Raw genomic sequence first — 24,187 nt, 5'->3', positions numbered from 1 at the left:
GGTGACCGCATTTGTTTCAGACCGGCTCGTGGCACAGGCACAGGTAAGGGCTTACCTGTGCATCGCCGGACTTGTGAGTTAAGATGGCAGCCCGCATTTTACCTTTTTTAGTAAGGTAAAAATTGACATATAATGAGTGTTCACGAGCGCCCAGAAGATAAGAAATAAGCTTCACATGAGCTGCCAGCTGGGTTCCCTGACAGGACACAAAGTAAGCAAAGAGCCTGCTAATAGGGAATCTCAACCCTGTGCAAACAAAGGGGCTGAACATTTTTAACAAAGACCAGTTGAAAAAATTATTTTAGCTCAAAATGCCCCAAAAGGTGTTCATAGCCTTTAAACACCTTCTACACCAAAACAGTTTTCACCTTCCTGCCCAGGCCATTTTGTTTGCAAATATTACATCTGTCACTTTATGTGGTACTAACTTTGGAACGCTTTTACTCATCTAAGCCATTCTGAGATTGTTTTCTGGTGATACATTGTACTTCATGACAGTGGTAAATTTGAGTTGACAAATTTCACCTTTATTTATTTTATAGAATCCAAAGCTTACCAAAAATTTGGAAAAATTCACAATTTTCAAAACGGCAATTTCTCTGCTTTTAAAACAGATTGTGATACTTAACAAAATCATTATTACTTAACATTCCCCATATGTCTTCTTTATGTTGGCATCATTTTGTAAATGTAATTTTATTTTTTTAGGACATTAGAAGGCTTAGAACTTAGTAACTATTTAAGGAACAGTTCACTTATGAAGTCACTTTGTGGGGCTAACATAATAGAAAACACCCATAAATTGAAACTACACCCCTCAAGTTATTCAAAACTGATTTTACATACTTTGTTAACTCTTTAGGTGTTCCACAAGAATTAAAGGAAATGTATATGAAATTTCAAAATGTAACTTTTTTGGTACTCAAATTTTTTCAATTTTAATCAATTTTTTTTCTGTAACACACCAAGGTTTAGAGCCGAAAAAAACTAAAATTGATTACCTTGATTCTGCAACTTTCAGAAACAACCCATATGTAGTCATAAACTGCTCTATGGGCGCACATTAGGGCACAGAAGGAAAGGAGCACCATATGGTTTTTGGAGGGCAGAATTTGCTGGACTGCATCCTACAGTAGAAACTACCAAAAAGTGACCTGTTTTGGAAACTAGGGGGTAAAATGACAGTTTTGTTGGTACTATTTTGGGGTAAATGTGATTTTTGATAGCTTTTTGTGAGGCAAGGTAACCTGTTCTGGCACAGTTTTTTATAGGTTTTTTTTGCAATGTTCACCTGATAATGTGCTATTTTTGTACAGTAAGTGGTTACAGACACAACTATACCAAATATCCAAAAGTGTCTATTTTTTTGTTTTAGTTTTACATAAAGCATTTTCTGAAAGCCATATTATTTTTTATTTTTCTGCCGATCGTCTTGTGTAGGCTTTTTTTTTTTCTTGTGGGAAGAGTTGACCTTTTTATTGGAACCCTTTTTATGGGGCAAGGTGACCAAAAAATTGGTTGTTTTGGCACCATCTTTATTTTATTTTTATGGCATTCACCTTTGGGGTTAGACCATGTTAGGGGTTAGACCATGTGATGTTTTTAGAGAGCAGGTTGTTATGGATGTGGCGAACTTTGCATGTTCGCGGCTAATATGTCAACTTTTTTTTAAATGTATTTCAGTTTTACATAATAAAAGCCTTTTTAAAAGCCATATTTTTGGGGAGTTATTGTCTTATGTAGGGGCTTCTGTTTTGCAGGTTGAGGTGACGGTTTGATTGGTACTATTTTGGGGCATATATGACTTTTTGATCACTTGGTATTTCACTTTTTGTGATGTAAGGTGACAAAAAAATAGCTTTTTGGCATTTTTTATTAAAAAATTTTAACGGCATTCACCTGAGGGGAGAGTTCATGTGATATTTTTATAGAGCAGGTGGGTACGGACGCGGTAATAACTAATATGTCCAATTTTTTTAAAATGTATTTCAGTTTTACACAATAAAAGCATTTTTGAAAGTTTTTGTGTCGATTCGCATAAAACTTTGTTTTAATACTGTATAGAGCGGGAGCTCCGTACAGTATTAGAATGTACTGGCTCAGATGAGCCAAAGTTATTACATTTGAAGTCTCGCGAGACTTTGTGTAATAACTTTTTGAATGAATTATTAGAGATGGCCTTGCGGTTCGCCCGGCGGTCATTTCGCGGCGAACTTTGCATGTTCGCGATTTGCCGAACATGCGAACATATGGAGATATTTGCGCCCGCCATATTCTTTTGCATTGTGAAGAACTTTGACCCATGACACATCCATAAGGTGGTACAGGACAGCCAATTGTGACATTTCAGAACATGGACATACCCCCTACCTTATAAATAAACCTGATCTGGCCGCCATTTTACATTCAGTCTTTTGCCAGTGTAGGGAGAGGTTGCTGTGTGGAGCAGGTACAGGCTGTTAGGGACACCAAACGCTAGCTAATAGGGCCACAAAATTCTTTTTAAGGACTGGTATAGGTGTGCTATCGATAGGTGTGATACACAGAGGGGTGCGATATACTTATAATATACTTTTATAATGAGTTAAAAACACATAGAGCTATATAGTGAATACCTGGAAGTCAGGGGTCTAGGGGCTAGGGGCTTACTAGGACCATTTCTATATAGGGTAAGGTTCCGGACGAGGTCGCTCTTATCAGGGCGGGTGGTCTGTGGTTAGTCTATCAGGGTCAGAATAGCACCCCCCTGTAGGGCAATATCAGGGACAATTCTTTGCCCACCCTGTCCTTCAATACCACAACATCATCTAGCCCAGGGATAGATGGTGTTTGCTTTCCCTCCGGGAATTATGGATGTGCACTGAAACCCCCCGGATTGTGGTAGGACATATGGTTTTTGATTTGGTGCTGCCGAGCACTTGTTATTGCCTACCACACCTATGCTTTTTACTTAAAGGGGTTCTGCACTTTGTTTTAACTGGATAGATCATCAGCATCTGATTGGCGGGGGTCCAGCCTACATCTACAGGGAGTGCAGAATTATTAGGCAAGTTGTATTTTTGAGGATTAATTTTATTATTGAACAACAACCATGTTCTCAATGAACCCAAAAAACTCATTAATATCAAAGCTGAATATTTTTGGAAGTAGTTTTTAGTTTGTTTTTAGTTTTAGCTATTTTAGGGGGATATCTGTGTGCAGGTGACTATTACTGTGCATAATTATTAGGCAACTTAACAAAAAACAAATATATACCCATTTCAATTATTTATTTTTACCAGTGAAACCAATATAACATATCAACATTCACAAATATACATTTCTGACATTCAAAAACAAAACAAAAACAAATCAGTGACCAATATAGCCACCTTTCTTTGCAAGGACACTTAATTTTGCGGATTGCGTGCAGCAGCAACCACAGCCTCCCAGACACTGTTCAGAGAGGTGTACTGTTTTCCCTCCTTGTAAATCTCACATTTGATGATGGACCACAGGTTCTCAATGGGGTTCAGATCAGGTGAACAAGGAGGCCATGTCATTAGTTTTTCTTCTTTTATACCCTTTCTTGTCAGCCACGCTGTGGAGTACTTGGACGCGTGTGATGGAGCATTGTCCTGCATGAAAATCATGTTTTTCTTGAAGGATGCAGACTTCTTCCTGTACCACTGCTTGAAGAAGGTGTCTTCCAGAAACTGGCAGTAGGACTGGGAGTTGAGCTTGACTCCATCCTCAATCCGAAAAGGCCCCACAAGCTCATCTTTGATGACACCAGCCCAAACCAGTACTCCACCTCCACCTTTCTGGCGTCTGAGTCAGACTGGAGCTCTCTGCCCTTTACCAATCCAGCCACGGGCCCATCCATCTGGCCCATCAAGACTCACTCTCATTTCATCAGTCCATAAAACCTTAGAAAAATCAGTCTTGAGATATTTCTTGGCCCAGTCTTGACGTTTCAGCTTGTGTGTCTTGTTCAGTGGTGGTCGTCTTTCAGCCTTTCTTACCTTGGCCATGTCTCTGAGTATTGCACACCTTGTGCTTTTGGGCACTCCAGTGATGTTGCAGCTCTGAAATATGGCCAAACTGGTGGCAAGTGGCATCTTGGCAGCTGCACGCTTGACTTTTCTCAGTTCATGGGCAGTTATTTTGCGCCTTGGTTTTTCCACACGCTTCTTGCGACCCTGTTGACTATTTTGAATGAAACGCTTGATTGTTCGATGATCACGCTTCAGAAGCTTTGCAATTTTAAGAGTGCTGCATCCCTCTGCAAGATATCTCACTATTTTTGACTTTTCTGAGCCTGTCAAGTCCTTCTTTTGACCCATTTTGCCAAAGGAAAGGAAGTTGCCTAATAATTATGCACACCTGATATAGGGTGTTGATGTCATTAGACCACACCCCTTCTCACTACAGAGATGCACATCACCTAATATGCTTAATTGGTAGTAGGCTTTCGAGCCTATACAGCTTGGAGTAAGACAACATGCATAAAGAGGATGATGTGGTCAAAATACTCATTTGCCTAATAATTCTGCACTCCCTGTATGCTTTTTGCTTAATTTTAATAATTTAATTTATTTTCATTTTGAGGGATATCTTTTCCATTTACACCTCCGCAAAATGGGTCTGCATCTGTTCCCCAATTTTGCGGAACTGGTGCAGACCCATTCATTTTTAATGGGGCCAGAATGTGCTGTCCGCATCCGCATTTGCGGATCCACATCCTCATTCGTGCTTCCGTTGCCGCAAAAAATAGAACATGTCTTATTCTTGTCCGCAATTGCAGACAAGATTAGGCATTTTCTATTATAGTGCGGGCCTTGTGCGGTCCACAAATTGCGGAATGAAAATTGCAGGTGTCTGTGTTTTGCGGATCCGCAAAACACTTACTGACGTGTTAATGGACCCTCATAGTAACATTATTAAAGGTTACGTTTTATCTTTATGTATATTCTATTGGATTGCCTTCCTTGTACAATGTTATAATATACACGGTGGGCCATTTATATGGATACACATTAATAAAATGGGAATGGTTGGTGATATTAACTTCCTGTTTGTGGCACATTAGTATATGTGAGGGGGGAAACTTTTCAAGATGGGTGGTGACCATGGCGGCCATTTTGAATCCAACTTTTGTTTTTTCAATAGGAAGAGGGTCATGTGACACATCAAACTTATTGGGAATTTCACTAGAAAAACAATGGTGTGCTTAGTTTTAATGTGACCACTTGTAATCTAATCACTTATAAAATGTGTTCAATGTGCTGCCCATTGTGTTGGATTGTCAATGCAACCCTCTTCTCCCACTCTTCACAAACTGATAGCAACACCGCAGGAGAAATGCTAGCACAGGCTTCCAGTATCTGTAGTTTCAGGTGCTGCACACCTCGTATTTTCACAGCATAGACAATTGCCTTCAGATGACCCCAAAGATAAAAGTCTAAGGGGGTCAGATCGGGAGACCTTGGGGGCCATTCAACTGGCCCACGACGACCAATCCACTTTCCAGGAAACTGTTCATCTAGGAATGCTCGGACCTGACACCCATAATGTGGTGGTGCACCATCTTGCTGGAAATACTCAGCGAACGTGCCAGCTTCAGTGCATTAAGAGGGAAACACATCATCAGTGTGTGAAGAGTGGGAGAAGAGGTTTGCATTGACAATCCAACACAATGGGCAGCACATTAAACACATTTTATAAGTGATCTGAAACTTGTAAATAACTCATGAAAGAATAAAGTTACGTTAAAACCAAGCACACTATTATTTTTCTTGTGAAATTCCCAATAAGTTTGATGTGTCACATGACCCTCTTCCTATTGAAAAAACAAAAGTTGGATTCAAAATGTCCGACTTCAAAATGGCCACCATGGTCACCACCCATCTTGAAAAGTTTCCCTCCCCCCTCACATATGCTAATGTACCACAAACAGGAAGTTAATATCATCAACCATTCCCATTTTATTAAGGTGTATCCATATAAATGGCCCACCCTGTACTTTCTATGTTAGAAAGTACACTCATCTAAAGAATTAATAGGAACACCATATTAATACAGTGTTGGACCCCCTTTTGCCTTCAGAACTGCCTTAATTCTACATGGCATTGATTCAACAAGGTGCTGATAGCATTCTTTAGAAATGTTGGCCCATATTGATAGGATAGCATCTTGCAGTTGATGGAGATTTGAGGGATGCACATCCAGGGCACGAAGCTCCCGTTCCACCACATCCCAAAGATGCTCTATTGTTGAGATCTGGTGACTGTGGGGGCCATTTTAGTACAGTGAACTCATTGTCATGTTCAAGAAACCAATTTGAAATGATTCGAGCTTTGTGACATGGTGCATTATCCTGCTGGAAGTAGCCATCAGAGGATGGGTACATGGTGGTCATGAAGGGATGGACATGGTCAGAAACAATGCTCAGGTAGCCTGTGGCATTTAAAACGATGGCCAATTGGCACTAAGGGGCCTAAAGTGTGCCCAGAAAACATCCCGACACCATTACACCACCACCACCAGCCTGCACAGTGGTAACAAGGCATGATGGATACATGTTCTCATTCTGTTTACTCCAAATTCGGACTCTACCATTTGAATGTCTCAACAGAAATCAAGACTCATCAGACCAGGCAACATTTTTCCAGTGTTCAATTTTGGTGAGCTTGTGCAAATTGTAGCCTCTTTTTTCTATTTGTAGTGGAGATGAGTGGTAGTCGGTGGGGTCTTCTGCTGTTGTAGCCCATCCGCCTCAAGGTTGTGCGTGTTGTGGCTTCACAAATGCTTTGCTGCATACCTCGGTTGTAACGAGTAGTTATTTCAGTCAACGTTGCTCTACTATCAGCTTGAATTAGTCGGCCCATTCTCCTCTGACCTCTAGCATCAACAAGGCATTTTCGCCCACAGGACTGCCGCATACTGGATGTTTTTCCCTTTTCACACCATTCTTTGTAAACCCTAGAAATGGTTGTGCGTGAACATCCCAGTAACTGAGCAGATTGTGAAATACTCATCCGGCCCGTCTGGCACCAACAACCATACCACGCTCAAAATTGTTTAAATCACCTTTCTTTCCCATTCTGACATTCAGTTTGGAGTTCAGGAGATTGTCTTGACCAGGACCACAACCCTAAATGCATTGAAGCAACTGCCATGTGATTGGTTGACTAGATAATCGCATTAATGAGAAATAGAACAGGTGTTCCTAATAATTCTTTATGTGAGTGTATATTATAGTGCATTTGTATTGTGCAGTTCTGCTGCGATACTGCAGGTATATAGAGGGACAAGCGTTATTGGAACAAATAATTTCTACTGGTGTGATATACCAGTCGTCCCCCCAAAAAACTGATTGAAGCGGGGTGTTATATACCAATATAATTTCTTTATAGTGCATTTGGGTACTGCATAGTGCATTTGCACATGCCCGTACGCGAAAATTATATTGCCGATATTTCACATTGAAAAAAATAATGAATGGAGATCGCAAATTCGAATAATACATCTTACAGGGTGTCACTCACTCACAAATACCTTGCAGATGAAAAAAATTATATTAAATATTTTTCTGTGATATAACCCCAGTTGCAAGCCAGTTTGTGTCTGGCCCCAGACTGTACTGTGGACACTGGCTAGGCCTTCACTCATACCGTTACAGGGTGTCACTCACTCACAAATACCTTGCAGATAAAAAAAAATCTATTTAACATTTTTCTGTGATATAATCCCAGTTGCAAGCCAGTGTGTGTCTGGCCCCAGACTGTACTGTGGCCACTGGCTAGGCCTCCACTCATACCGTTACAGGGTGTCACTTACTCACAAATACCTTGCAGATTAAAAAAAAATCTATTTAATATTTTTCTGTGATATAATCCCAGTTGCAAGCCAGTGTGTGTTTGGCCCCAGACTGTACTGTGGCCGCTGGCTAGGCCTCCACTCATACCGTTACAGGGTGTCACTCACAAATTCCTTGCAGATAAAAAAAATTATATTTAATATTTTTCTGTGATATGATCCCAGTTGCAAGCCAGTGTGTCTGGCCCACAGACTGTACTGTGGCCACTGGCTAGGCCACCACTCATACCGTTACAGGGTGTCACTTACTCACAAATACCTTGCAGATAAAAAAAATCGATTTAATATTTTTCTGTGATTATAATCCCAGTTGCAAGCCAGTGTGTGTTAGTTCACATTGTTTTTACAGGTGAAAGGTCCTCTTTAATATGTGTGTTATGTATTGATGAAGGGCTGGATTCTGTGTGGGGTGAGGACTTATATCACCTGGCCCATTATCGGTTTGACCACCATCCATTGGTCTAATGCAAAAGACTCCGCCCACTTCTGTGACCATATATACCTGGTGTAAGGGATCGCCTCTTATTTGGGGGTCATTCTCACAGATACGACTTTAGGACACCAGGTTTCAGGTCCAAACCGTGCATTTATTGTGCACACTCCAACCAATACAGGTCATCATGAAGTCGCAGCTTCACCTAACACATGTGACATCCACATAAAATAATAAACACTTGCCCGGCTAGGCTCTAACTAACACAGAGTTTCCTGACTCACCTAAGTCCTTGTTCACACCCTGTGAACACAAGTGGCTTTCTCAGCCAATGTCCCACAGCCTCCTGGCTGTACAGAGCACAGTATGCCCACTGCCCCCAGTCCAGTGTCTCAGCACACATGGGGAATAGTGGTCTCTCAGCCCTCCTGGCTTGGACCTCACAGAGCCTCCAGGCCTCTGTCCACAGGCACACTCCCCACTTGCTGACACCCTGGGAGGTGCTTTATGCCAGCCTGATTACTTCCAGCTGGTCCAACCTGTGATGGAATAGGGGTGTGGACCGAACTATCCACCCCTTCCTTGCCTCTAACCTGCATGAGACCTGTCACTGTCTCACATATCCCCCCCCCCTTTGTTCAAGCCCGTGAGGGTGAACACCTGCATAACCACGGGAGGCTGGTGAGAGGGCATCCACCTGGCCTGGACGTGGGGAACAGCCACCCACCCTGCTCTTTGGCTGCTCCCAATAAGAACCGGCCCAGATTGGCTTTACAGCCACACTAAGTAACCCAGTGTCAGCGAGCACTAGCTGCCACTGACACAGAAAATAACCAGTTCTTATTTCACCGAGGCCAGGAACCTCGGTGACACGTACCTTCCCTTTGTTCTGCCAGACCCACGCCAGCAGAGCTTGGTTTATCACCAAAACCAACATCTTGCCTAACCGAAACTGCCTAAAGGCCTCATGTGCCCATCTCATGACCAGATACTCTTTTCCTACTTTATCCCGAATGATAATGATGCGCTGGTGTATATTTTGATCTCTCTCTCTTTTTAGATCCTCTGGCTCCTGTACATGCACCTCACGTCCTTTCTTGGACTGCTGCAGCTCTTGCCTGAACTGTTCCCAGTCATGGTCATATCCCGACACTTTCTCCTTTGCTTTGCAGGGCTCCTTCAGCAAAGCATGCTTGCCCCTACTTGCTTCTTTTACGTGCATCTGGGTCACTTCTTCCTTCTTTCCAGCAGTAGTTACCCCAGCTACTATGGCAGTTTTAGAGACCTCTGCTTCTTTAGCGGCTTTTTCCACTTCGGCCGCGGCTCCCTTTCGCTTAACTTTGGTCTCTGTAGCACCTGGGGACTTCATGTCAACCAACACATCGGCCTTAACTTTTTCAGTGTTTGTCTTCTTGAAGTCTCCAGTCTCTTTGAACGCCTTCTCATCCTTCTCGGACATGGCACCATACATTTGCCCTGTTAACCCCTCCCCCTCTTTCTCATCGAGGCAGGAGGCACCAGGGTTTTCAGTAGACTCCTCGTCTTCTGTCATTTTCTCCAGTGGCTCACCCAGGACACTGTTCTCCTTTTGTGGAGGAGTCAGGAGATACAGCCCACCGTAATAGCCCGGATCCGAAAACTGATCGTTCACCTCCTCGTACTTCTTCCCCAGCAGCCTGCTGGCTATTTGGAAGGCCCTGTATGCAGAGGGGACGTCTTCCAGGCCTAGGTTACACGCTACCACGGGTCTGTGATCTTTGGCATCCACATCAGCCCCATCAACTGGTTTAGCAGAAGCATCTTCCATCTTCTCTGCCACAGCCAGCACCACAGTGCCAGCCTCTCCAGTCCCATTTTTAACAGGCTCTGGCTTCTTGACGTCTTCCAGAGGATTTTCCTCTTCTGGTTTCTCACTTTCTTCCACCTGCTGTGCAGGAGCACGCTTAGGCTTCTCCACCTCATAGATGGCATCTTTTGAGCTCATGAGAGCTTCCATCTCTGCTCTGAGTTGCCTTTCCAATTCATTTCGCTCCTCAAGCACTTCTTCAAGGGCTGTAGCCAAGGAGAGGGCCTTAGACTCTTTCTCCCTAGCATCAGCCTCCGCTCGGTCACGTTCTTTGGCATATCGAGCCGATATGTATTTCTCTTCAACCAAGAGTTGGTCAAACTTCTTTTGTTTCTTCTCCAATCTAGATACAGTTTGTCTCTGGTGGTCCAGGTCCACCTTGCGATCACATAACTCTTGATCAAGTTGAGCCATCCTGGCTTCCAAATGTCTTTTCTCCTCCAAGAGAGCAGATCTTTCTGAGGCGTTGTTTAGAACCTCATCTTTCCTGCTCTGCATGATGTCCAGATCGCTCAGAAGCTGCAAGTTCCTCTTGAAGTTGGAGAATTTCCGCTTCTATTAGTGAGTTTAGTTCCTTCAGTTCATTCATCTTTCTGTGACTCCTCTGGAGATTCCTGCAGTTGCTCTGCCAGAACCGCTAGCCCCAGCTCTAGTGTATCTAGGGACTGTGCAGAGAGAGCGAAAACATCTTCAAGTTTGTAGCTGTACTGTCCTGTCAGGTCATCTACAACTGTCAGGATATGAGCTTCAGACACTAAGCTGTCACCCGACTGAACTCTCTTCTCGTCAGATATAACTGTCATCTGGTCGCTAGACTCGCTACTAGTAGCCACTTTAGTTTTGCTGGGTCTTGACATGGTAGCCTCACTCTCGGAGTTGCTAACTGTCACAGCACATAGGCCACTTATACTGCTCGTGTCATTATTAACCCTGGCCTCTAGGGGCACCCCTGAGTCAATCCCCACCTGGGACATTTTATTAATCATAGAAACCTGTGGAGACTGCGCATCCACCTCTGGTCCGTGTGGTACACCCTCTAGCCCCGCCACATTGTCTACAATGGGGTCTCCTAGCGGTGTTTGTTCAATATTTATCAACACTTTTATATCAGACACATGTTTACCAACAGGGGGAGCTTTTTCCCCAATCACAGCCTGCAAAGGAAAAGGCATGTCATTATTATCACATATTTCACATGACATCACATTTCCATTATGCATTTCGGCAAACATGGTACCATCACTGTTTTCAATGGTCCTTTCCCTTACACGTTCACTTAAAGGTACAAGTTCTGCAGGAGTTTTTGCACTCTCTGCAGAAGTGTCTCCATTACTCCACAACTCCCAGCATAAGGGAAAATTACACCCCAACACTCCCTCATGCAAAAGCTTATCTGTAACATCAAGTTCATCAGTTTCTGTTCTCATTGGAGTCTCACGCTCAGTGAAAATCAGCAGATAGTCGTTATCTGCACGACTGTCCAACACCTTTATTATATTACCAGTCTCAGGTTTCAATATTGTGCTGCCTCTTACCCGGGCTAGCATGGGATCCTGGATCCTTGTCATCCTAAAACTAGCTTTGGTCATGGGAAACTGAGGTAACACAGAAACCTTCTCCCCTGCAGGTTTCTGCGAGGGAGCAATCACAGCAGGCTTATCCGCCCGTTCAGACACTGTTTTTTCTCTGTGTGACTTATCCCCTACCGGCCCAGCAGGTATCAACTGCCGCCGGCTCACTGTCACTGGCTCTGCCACATAGTTAATAACAGGAACAGTCTTACCCTTTGTAACCAACCATTCTGGTAAAGCAGTGACATTCTCTCCCGCGGACTCATCAAGGTTGTGGTTGCTCCTAGCAAGAGCTTTACTGCACCTCTGCACTTCCTCTCTAGGACTCTGGACAAAGTCGCAGGGAAGATATGCACTCCTGAGAAATAATAAACACTAGGCTAGGCTCTAACTAACACAGAGTTTCCTGCCTCACCTAAGTCCTTGTTCACACCCTGTGAACACAAGTGGCTTTCTCAGCCAATGACCCACAGCCTCCTGGCTGTACAGAGCACAGTACGCCCACTGCCTCCAGTCCAGTGTCTCAGCACACATGGGGAATAGTGGTCTCTCAACCTGCGTGAGACCTGTCACTGTCTCACACCGGATATTTAACTGTTATCATTACCCCTTGAAAAAGCTGATGGCGAAACGTGCGTCGGGGCACAGTCTGACGGTGTTGTGGCAAATACTTGGGTCAGTATGCTAGATTTTCTGCCGATTATATGATATCTTAGTATGACAGTGTGCTTGACAATGTCCGTAGGATCCAGGGTCGGAAGTCTGACTCTGTGACCATATACTGTGGACAGGATAACACTTTTTGTATGCACTGATTGTATTTTCCCATATATATTGTTGCACTTGCACTTTACATGTATGCCATACACCTGAAGTCTGACTAGTATTTTTAAATGTTCTTAATTTATGTGAGGCCAGAATTGGTTGTAACTCTGTAAGTACTAATAAAATTTATGATTATTTAAATGCAATTGTTGATGGAGTTATAATTTATGATTAAATAAGGAAGCAAGCTGTCTCTTTCCCACTGTCACCATCTTAGGGATTTTAGGGAATTGACAGCACTGCTCCAACCCCCACTTCTGATGCATCAATCTCTACCACGAATGGCTGAGACACATCGGACTGCACTAGAATGGGAGCAGACGCAAAACATTCCTTAATAGCCGAAAAGGCCTACAATTCCTCATCCGACCAGACAGAGACGTCGGTGCCCTTCTTAGTCATATCGGTCAGAGGTTTTACAATGGTAGAATAGTTCAAGATAAATGTTCTATAATAATTAGTAAACCCCAAAAACCACATCAAAGCTTTCTGATTCTCCGGTCAGTCCCATTCCAGAACCGCCCGGACCTTTTCGGGGTCCATACGAAAACCAGAGTCAGAAAGCAGATATCCCAGAAATGGAAGCTCCTGCACAGAAAACACACATTTCTCCAATTTGGCATATAATTTATTCTCCCGAAGGATCGACAAAACCTGTCTCATGTGATCCTGATGGGTCTTCAGATCAGGAGAGTAAATTAAAATGTCATCCAAGTAAACTACCACGAACCTCCCCACAAAATAATGGAAAATGTCATTGACGAATCGCTGAAATACCGCTGGCACGTTAGTTAACCCAAAAGGCATAACCAGATCATCGAAATGACCCTTGTGTGTGTTGAAGGCCGTTTTCCACTCATCCCCTTCCTTGATTCTGATAAGATTGTAGGACCCTCTTAAATCCAACTTAGAGAACACCTTGGCTCCAACAATTTGATCAAAAAGATCGGAGATCAAAGGAAGGGGATACGGATCACGGACCGTAATACGGTTCAATTCTCGGAAATCCAAACAAGGTCTCAGTGATCCATCCTTTTTTCTTTACAAAGAATAAACCAACTGCAACCGGAGACTTAGATGGCCTAATATGACCTTTTGCCAAAATCTCGGCAATATACTTCCGTATGACCTCTCTTTCAGGTTGAGAAAGATTGTAAAGCCGAGACTTTGGCAACTTAGCCCCTGGGATGAGATTAACTGGACAATCAAAGTCACAATGAGGGGGCAATTCCTGAGCCCCACCCTCCGAAAAGACATCTGCAAAATCTGAGAGATACTGAGGTAAAGCCGTAGTAGACACACCAGAGATAGATGTGCCAAAACAATTGTCCGACTATATCACACTTTATACAGATACGTAGGTAGACGTACCTTAATACCAATAGATTCACAGCCTGATGAACGTTTAAAAGAAAAAAACTAAAACTTTATTAAAGTCCGTTTAAAAGGAGGGCAAAAAGCCTAAATGTGACCATCAGGCAACCAGACCCAAAAATTGTGCAGAGAAGGAGTATAAATGAATCCTCTGTACAATTATAGGTCTGGACTAGAGACCTGACTTACTAGCAAGTAGTTGCTAATCAATTGCCAGCTGAATGTTAGGACACGGTTCACACTATGAATGGACACTAGTATGTTTGTTGCAAGTGACCCTATAGGATATATTGCTCAAGTGGGAGCAGACAGCGCTGGAGCCATAGCACGCTACAGTGCGGCACTTTGTCCTGACATAGGCATTTATCTAATAAGCTCTTGAAGATACGTGACGAACATATGTCACATGGAAACGTGTAGAGCTGCTGTTAACCATTAGGACACGGCTTTTTAGGCAGGGTTGCATGAGATGCGGTATTAACCTGATAGCCTGAGTGTGTGCATGCAGCCAAAATATACTGGCTGCAAATGTGTGGATTGAGCCAAAATATACTGGCTGCAGGTGTGTGGATTGAGCCAAAATATACTGGCTACAAGTGACTGTATACAGCCAAAACATACTGACTGCAAGCGAATGGATATAGCTTTATATACTGGCCGCAGGCTATCTGAGAGGCTGGTCTTAACACTGTACTACATGAGAGCGTATATATGTCCACAGAGACTTTATTAACGCAGCACGCTGTAAAATCATCTGGATGAGGTAGGCTAACAAATAGTCGCTCCAGACATAGTGGTCTAGCGTATATGTACTGGATACACTGATCTCAATCGCAGACCAAGGGTGCAGCACTCAGTATAGTCAGTGCGATCAGCTAAACATAGCCTCACACGGCCAGGAATTAGCTGGATTTACCACACTTGAGCAATATATTCTATAGGGTCACTTGCAACAAACATACTAGTGTCCATTCATAGTGTGAACCGTGTCCTAACATCCGGCTTGCAATTGATTAGCAACTACTTGCTAGCAGGTCAGGTCTCTAGTCCAGACCTATAATTGTACAGAGGATTTATTTATACTCCTTCTCTGCACAATTTTTGGGTCTGGTTGCCTGATGGTCACAGACTGTGACATATAGGCTTTTTGCCCTCCTTTTAAACGGACTTTAATAAAGTTTTCATTTTTTTCTTTTAAACGTTCATCAGGCTGTGAATCTAAAACAATTGTCCGAACAAAATTCACTCCAACCAATGATCTGTCTTGCTTGCCAATCTATAATTGGGTTATGTTTTGTCAACCACGGTAAACCTAAGACTATAGGAGCGGGCAAGTCCTTCATGACAAAACAAGACATGATCTCAACTTGTGAATCACCCACCCTTAACTGAATACCATGAGCAATATGAGTGAGACTCCTTTGAGAAAGAGGGGAAGAATCAATTGCGAAAACTGGGATCTCTCTTTCTAAAGTGCAAGTACTTACACCCAGATTTTGAAGTAAAAGAAAATCAATAAGGTTTACCCCAGAACCACAGTCAATGAATACTTCAACAAAAAAATGTCTTGAGTCTAGCGCCATCATAGCTGGAAGGAGAAAACGAGTGTTACAGGGAGCTTGCATACCTGCTTGCTCCACCACTCCATTCACACTACCAAGAGTCAAGGATGTTTTTTTTTTTTTTCTTGAAGTAAACCTCTTTGTGATTCTTTCTCATCAACATGCAGTTTAACAAAAGGGCAAGCAAAAATAAAATGACCACTTTTCCCACAGTAATAACATAGTTTATGCAACCTCCTAAAGTTCCTACTACCAGAACGGATAGACACCTGACCCAGCTCCAGCTGCATGGGTTCCTCCCCTACCCCAGAGTTACATGTCATATCACCCTGGGGAGCAGGTGAGACAAAACCACTCACAGAAGGTATCCCTTGCCCGGAGGGAACCTTACACCTCTCTCTAATACGTCTATCTAACCATACTGCCAAAGACATAGCATTCTCCAATTTATCCGGGTACTCATGAAAAGCAAGGGCATCTTTCAATCTCTCAGATAACCCCTGACAAAACTGACTACGTAACGCGGGGTCATTCCACTCTGACTCAGTAGCCCATCTCCTAAACTCAACGCAGTAAGCCTCTGCAGTATGTTCACCTTGTAATAAATTACGCAATTTAGATTCCGCCATCGAGACCCGATATGGATCATCATAAATTAATCCCAAGGCTTTAAAAAATTCTTCCACCGACTGGAGGGCCCGAGAACCGGACGGCAGAGAAAAGGCCCAGGATTACGCGTCCCCTTTAAGTAGGGATATGATTATCCCTACCCTCTGACTCTCATCACCAGACAAAGATGGACGCAGTCGAAAATACAGCTTGCATGACTCTTTAAAGTGGATAAAGTCATCCACACCCCCTGCAAATATATCAGGGAGACCGACTTAGGGCTCCCCATAAATTTGTCTTCTTCCTATTGCACCTGATTCCAGAGCATTCTGACATTGTGTGACCGAATTACACAGATCAGCAACCTCTATGGATAATCCCTGCATGCGATCAACTAGCGCATCAATTGACTCCATCTCAAAACAGTTGAGAAATAGCGGTCAAAGTATTGGCGGGTTATAAAGTCATGATGGACAGGCCTGTGTCTGAACAACTGTCTAGGCAAGAAGCTGGGAATACAGGTCACCTCCTGACAAATCTCTACCAGCTCTCCCTAGACTTCTATGCCCACGTTCAGACCCTAAAGGTGGGAATGAACGTGTCCCCGTGCCTAGGCTGAAGATACCCTAAAATCCCTAAGATGGTGAAAGGGGGAAAGAGGCAGCCTGCTCCCTCAGGACCTGGAGGGGGCAGGCGTCTCTCTAACAGCCTAGACAGACAACCACAAGAAAAACAAAATCAACTTATCTTGTTAGTGAGCAGGAACAGCAAATCCTTCCTTCCTTCCTCTCAGCAAGACAGAAGCTATAACCCGCACAGGACACTGGGAGTGGGCGTAATTTAAACTCAAACCAACGACCCTACCCAGTGCACCTGAGGGGAGGCGGATACAGCTCAACTCCAAAACAAAAACAAAAGGTTACACACGTGCTGCTAACCTGGCAGACCTCCGCACACAACCTGAGCAGGGCATGACACTGCACCAATGAAGTGCGCATATATTTTTCATTCTGTACTTAAATAGGCCGCTAAATGCTTTCAACACATATAACTGCAAAAGTGAACTGAGAATATATTTTCCTTTTTGTACTGAAATAGGCCACTAAACGCTTTTACCAGAAATAACTGCACCAGTGAAGAGCGTACATATTTTTCTTTCTGTACTGAAATAGGCCACTAAACGCTTTTAACCAAAAATAAATGCAACAGTGAACTGCGTATAGATTTTTATTTTAGTACTTAAATATGTCACTAAACATTTTCACTGCAAATAACTGCAACAGTTAACTGCCTATACATTTTTCTTTTAGTTCTGAAGTACGTCAATAAACGCTTTCACCGCAAAAAACTGCAACAGTGAACTGCGTCTTTATTTTTATTTTAGTACTGAAATATTTCACTAAACTCTTTCACCGCAAAAATCTACAACAGTGAACTGCGTATATATTTTTCTTTTTGTACTAAAATACGCCACTAGACCCTTTCACCACATATAACTGTAGAAGTGAACTGCTTATATATTTTTCTTTTTCCACAGATATAAGCCACTAAAGGCTTTTCAACATAGCACTTGCACCCCAAGAACAAATTACTGGAATGACAGAGCTGTATAATGGTTATAATCTTTCCCTGCACTTGTAAATCGCTTTTCTAGCACTGTCCCTAGCACCTTTTGAAATCTCTCCCTGCACTAAGATGCTGTGGAATAATTCCTCCCTATCCTTTCACTGCACTTATTTATTGTTTATTCGGTTTCTTTGTTCGCAATGATGTTTTTCCTATTGCTTTCCCTAGCGCCTTCTCACATCTGTCCCTGCACTCAGAACGCTGGAAAATGGCAGAATCTAAAATGGCTATTTATTGGGCTGTGACATCACAGGGCTGGCTGGCTGCTGATTGGCTGCATGCATGCATGTCAATTTGGGTGAACCCACCTTCCCAGAGTTCCTTGCCTCATGTCCTCAGTCCTAACACGTGTAGCCGCCATTTTAGGAAAAATTGCGATTAGTTACCACGAAGCGCAAGGAAATTCACATTATTTGCGAATCTAATTTTCTTCGTCAGCTTCGATTCACTCATCTCTAATTGCAACAACTACTTTATGCGACTGCCTGTTTTCAGATACAATTATGTTATTAATAAAGCACTGCTAAAAAAAAAAGGCAGGATGGGGTGGAGACTTGCTGCATACCGTATGTGTAGTGCCCTGGAGCAGGGGTACTTTGACATTTGGACATTTGTGGACATGTTCTCCTGTTTACCCTGTGCAAAGTTAAAACTTCTTACTTTTTTCTCTTAAAAGCGTTAACTAACACTAATACTGTTAACTAACACTAGTATGTTGTGATATATATCCTGTTCATTTGCACTGCATTTGCAGCAAGACTCTGTGGAAAGGGTTAATGAATACTGGGAGACTTTGGAAAATTTGAATGTGAAGCTTGTAATTTTCCACAGCTGCCAAAGGGGTTAAAAAAGGGCATGTTTTGGAGGGGAAAAGACAGAAGTTAACACCAAAACCAGACAGACTGACCTTGTAACTGTCTGGTTTAGCTCTTTTGTTATGTGTGGAAACTTGTTTTTGTCTGGAAAATCTGCTGTGTCATTGCCATTGAGTATCATTTCAGCTCTAATGCAAGTCTATGCCAGAAGGGAGTGGTAACTTTGCAATTGTTTGTACTGAGCTTCTCCACTCCACCACTCCCACTAGAGGATTCCAGTGTAGCGAGCAATAGTATATAAGGAGAGCAGTCAGAGTCCCTAGTGTACTGCAGTTAGGGAACAATGTTTGGACCAGAAGAAGATGTTGAGATGGGGATAAGCTGCCGCAGACCCTGGATCACCAGCCTTTGGCCAGGGCATCAGCTTTCTCAAGAGAAAGGTGGGACAGCTAGCTCATGCCTTTCCTCAGCAGCAAACCCTTCTTCTGCCAGACAGGAGACTGGAGAAGCCAGCCCAATGCCTCGCCTGTATTGTTTTGCACCTGAATTCCTCCAGTAAAGAAGCACCCTGGTTTACTGAAGACACTGACTCTCTGGATTTATTTCCCATTGAGATGCACCACGCCTTACCATCCCTTCCAGAGGGCAGCCACAGATGGTGACACCTCAACAGTGTCCCGGGGACTCAGTAAAGCATTGGGCCACCCCAAACCTGGTCACTGCACATATAGTGCCATGCCCATGTCACAACCACTTGTGCTAAGCCACACCCACTTGCCAAGAGAGACATAATAAGGGTAGAAAAGTGTCTAAAACAGGTTAATAGACGCAAAGCATGTATGCCAGAATTCTTACACAATTTGATTAATAAATCTTCACAACAGTCTGTAAGAAACAACACACATAACAGTATGCATGGCACAATATAATAACACACTAGGCACCAGTTACTTCACTATGGTTTACAGTTCAACGAAACACTTGAAGGAAGGGGGTTGATCTGTTTTCTAACAGTCCTGGTCGGAGCACGCCATTATATGTTAACGAATACTGAAGAGCAGGAATGTATGCAAGGGGATGGTTACATGGTTAAACCAACCTCTTGCAGGATCTGCTTATTATGTATGATACTCCACAGGGGCCCAGATAGGAGGGGGCCCAGATAGGAGGGCGCCCAGCCAGCCAGGCTTTTATTATAGTTAAAAATGATAAATATTATGCATTGTTGCACCACTTTGTCCAATAACTGGCTCCCCCTCCCTCCTTATTGACCTAAAAATGGAATACAATGTTCCGACACTTCCTGCCATCACCGGTCTGTATGTGGTGGTGAACTAAGAATAAAAAGGACTTTGGGAGTGAGAAGTGTTGAGTATATGCCTTGGTGTCAGATCTGGTCTGGTGTCTAATTTGAACTAACATAGGGTTATGGTCTAGGACAGTGATGGCGAACCTATGGCACGGGTGCCAGAGGTGGCACTCAGAGCCCTCTCTGTGGGCACCCACAGACTGGAAAAAGTCTATGGTGTACCAATATGCCTTAGACTTATCCTGCCATCAGAGCAGGGCGCACTATGAACAGCACAGACAGCGCACTGAATGTCAGCAGGCTATTATAGCTATATGATAAAGTAGATGGAAGATATACTATAGTGGACTGTATATTTAGGTTAAATTGCCGTGTTGGCACTTTGCAATAAGTAAGTGGGTTTTGGGTTGCAGTTTGGGCAATCGGTCTCTGAAATGTTCGCCATCACCAGTCTAGGATATGAGGTATGAATAATTTAGGAGTCTAATCTAATTTAGGAGTCTAAAACGCAAAGAGGTTGTCCCATGAAAACTATTCTACAGTTTTCAAACCAGCACCTGGATCTGAATACTTTTGTAATTGCATATAATTAATAATTTAGCATAGCCACTGAGTTATTCAATAAAATATATCTATATAGCGCCACCTACTGTTTGTTTGTTCTCTTATTTCTTTGACCTGCTCACAGAGAAGGCCTCATATGCTCAGTTTCATCTGAGACACGCCCCCTGAGCTGCAGCATAAAATACACTCCGCTTGAGCTTTCAACTTAATATAAATCTAGCAGAACAATGAATGGGGAGATCTTTGAATCCATGTGATGTACACGGCTGTTTCTAGCTTTGTTAGAAAGAGGTTGTCATGTACTATTTGATGTCTGGTTTTCATTTTTTCTGGTCTGGAATCTAATTTTTTGTGTCTAGTCTGGCATCTGATAGTATATATATAGTACTTACATTTTCCACATCACTGTACAGAGATTGTTGTAATTCATATGTCCTTTAACACACATACTCTCTCTGGCTTTTAAATGGACAGTGCACACACTGGCTAATCAGTCCCCAGCAAATGGCTGCTTTCCCTGGGATATATTTGATGCTTTCACTTATGGTAAGGTACCTGAGCAATAAGTTTCCTAACTTGCCTAGTCCCTGGTTGTATCTTCTAAACTAAGTCTGGATCCCTGTAAAGAATTGAAAAGGTAAATACTAGGGGACCGCTTAGATAATGTCCTTACAAGTAGCCATAAGACAAATCTAGTGTTGATCGAGCACCAAAGTGCTTGGGTTCTTGGGTGCTAGGGTTGAACACCTCGGGATGCTTGGGTGCTCTACCGAGCACCTGAGCACAAAGCAAGTCAATGGGAGAACGCGAACATTAAACCAGACACCCCCTGCTCTGAAGAGGGGAGGGTGTCTGAATCATAGAAAAAGGTCAGCAATTGATTGAAACACCACTGAAATGGTTCGGGAACAGCATGGGGAGGATGTCTGAATGCATCTTCAAATCCCAGGTCGCTGCTGGGAATGATGTTGTCCGAGTAGTACGACACTTTTACAGACTGACACTAATATGCACAAAACCAGATAAAATCTATTTTAGAGGAAAAATTGTTAGGAATCATTCTTTGTTGTATATTTACTTGTATATAAAGTGCAAGTGCTGCCAAAAATTACATGGAAGAGGCACTCCGATACAACCTGTATATCACATAATGGAGAGCCTCATTCACGTTGTGGTATAATTGTTCAGGCAGTTGGACTCCTACATTCATAAAGCCTATGCACTATGTGAAAATCCTTCCAAAAATTGCAAGACACCAGCACTCCAATACAACCTTTATTACACATAAAGGAGAGCATCATGCACCCTTGAAAAATTTTAATTGATGGCCTGCTGGTGAGCTGACCCTCTAAAAAATTATATGCCAGGGTCTGTAGATGAGCTGACAATGTAAAAGATTTTTAGGTGCGGGACTGCTGGTGAGCTGACCCTGTAAGACATTAAAACATTATATGCAAGGGCCTGCAGGTGAGCTGACCCTCTAAAAGATTGTAGCTGAGGGCCTATATGTAAGCTGACCCTGTAAAACATTATATGCAAGGGCCTGCAGGTGAGCTGACCGTCTAGAAACTTATATGCGAGGGCCTACAGGTGATCTGACCCTTTAGAAAATTGTAGGTGAGGGCCTGCAGGTGAGCTGACCATGTAAAAGATTGTAGGTGAGGGCCTGTAGGTGAGCTGACCCTGTAAAACATTAAAACATATGCAAGGGCCTGCAGGTGAGCTGACCCTCTAAAAACATATATGCAAGGGCCTGCAGGTGAGCTGACCCTGTAAAAAATTGTAGGTGAGGGCCTGCAGGTGAGCTGACCCTGTAAAAGATTGTAGGTGAGGGCCTGCTGGTGAGCTGACCCTATAAAATATTTTAGGTGAGGGCCTGCTGGTGAGCTGACCTTCTCAAAAATTATATGCGGGGGCCTTCAATTGAGCTGAACCTGTAAAAGATTGTAGGTGAGGGGCGGGGCTGCTGGTGAGCTGACCCTGTAAAACATTATATGCGAGGGCCTGCAGGTGAGCTGACCCTCTAAAAACTTATATGCGAGGGCCTGCAGGTGAGCTGACCCTGTAAAATATTGTAGGTGAGGGCCTGCAGGTGAGCTGACCCTCTAAAAAATTATATGCAAGGGCCTGCAGGTGAGCTGATCCTGTAAAAGGTTTTAGGTGAGGGCCTGCTGGTGAGCTGACCTTCTAAAAAATTATATGAGGGGGCCTTTAGGTGAGTTGACCCTGTAAAACATTGTAGGTGAGTGGCAGGCCTGCTGGTCAGCTCACCCTCTAAAATATTATATACAAGGGCCTGCAGGTGAGCTGACCATCTAAAAAATTATATGTGAGGGCCTGTAGGTGAGCTGACCCTGTAAAAGATTGTAGGTGAGGACCAGCTGGTAAGCTGACCCTCTAAAAAATTATATGTGATGGCCTGCAGGTGAGCTGACCCTGTAAAACATTATATGCGTGGGCATATATGCGAGGGCATTATATGCGACGAATATGCTTGTTGATATGATGGAAGAGGAGAATGAGAAAAGGAAGATTCAACTATATACCCTTGTTTGTGGTGGAAGTGGTGGATTCATTACATTATAAACAACACATTTAATGTGCCTTTATGTTCATCAGCTTTCCTCTGGTGGAGTTGAGAAGTCATGGTCAATCCAGGCCTTGTTAATTTTTATAAGAGTCAACCTGTCAGCATTTTCATCTGTTATAATGCCACCAGCAGCACTAAATACACGCTCAGACAAAATGCTGGTGGCAGAGGAATGATGAAGATGAGAAGTTCTCTTTGTAGCGGGGGTCGAGAAGGGTGAACAACCAGTAATCCGTGTTGTCTAAAATGCGTATAACGCGCGGGTCACTGGAAGGGCAGCTAACATGAAGTCAGCCATGTGTGCCAGACTACCAACAGGCAAGACTTTGCTGTCATCATCAGGAGGATGACTCTCAATCTCCTCATCCTCTTCCTCCTCTTCTGCCCACCCACACAGAACAGATAAAATTTAACTTCCATGGGTACTACCCTCTGTAGTGGAGGCAATCATCTCCTGTTCCTCCTCCTCCTCTTCATCTTCCAATTTGCGCTGAGAAGATGAACTGAGGGTTGTCTGGCTATTAGCCTGTGTAATATCTTCCCCCATTTCCACTTTTTCCACATGCAAAGCATCATCCTTAATTGTGAGAAGCGAGCATTTGAGTAGACACAGAAGTGACACATGGTGACGCTGATAATATAACCATCTGTGTTGATTCCTCAAAGTTGCGTAAAACCTCACAGAGGTCAGAAATCAATGCCCACTCGTCGCTTGTGAAGAGCGGAAGCTGACTGGAAAGGTTACGACCATGTTGCAGCTGGTATTCCACTACTGCCGTCTGCTGCTCACAAAGCCTGGCCAACATGTGGAACGTCGAGCTGGCAATTTGCAGCGCTGCTGCAATGTTGAAAGACTGGCCTAAGCTGTCGATGATTTGCAGAAATGTGCACACAGGCGGTGCACCTTCACCAGTAGCTCAGGCAAATTGGGGTAGGTTTTGAGAATCAGCTGAACCACTAAGTTTAAGATGTGGGCTAGGCATGGGATGTGTGTAAGCTTGCCGAGCTCCAAAGCTGCCACCAAGTTACAGCCATTAACAGACACAACCATGCCTGGTTTTGGTCTAGTCTCTAATCCCCTGCCACAGCTCTGCGGCGGTGTGCTGTTTGTCACCTAAGCATATCAGCTTTAGCACGGCCTGTTGCTGCTTCCCCACTGCAGTGCTACACTGCTTCCAGCTACCAACTGATGGCTGACTGGCG

Source organism: Bufo gargarizans, chromosome 1, assembly GCF_014858855.1.
Source record: "Bufo gargarizans isolate SCDJY-AF-19 chromosome 1, ASM1485885v1, whole genome shotgun sequence".
Classification (NCBI taxonomy): domain Eukaryota; kingdom Metazoa; phylum Chordata; class Amphibia; order Anura; family Bufonidae; genus Bufo; species Bufo gargarizans.
The sequence above is the reverse complement of the archived record's forward strand: the minus strand, read 5'-3'. Positions refer to the sequence as shown.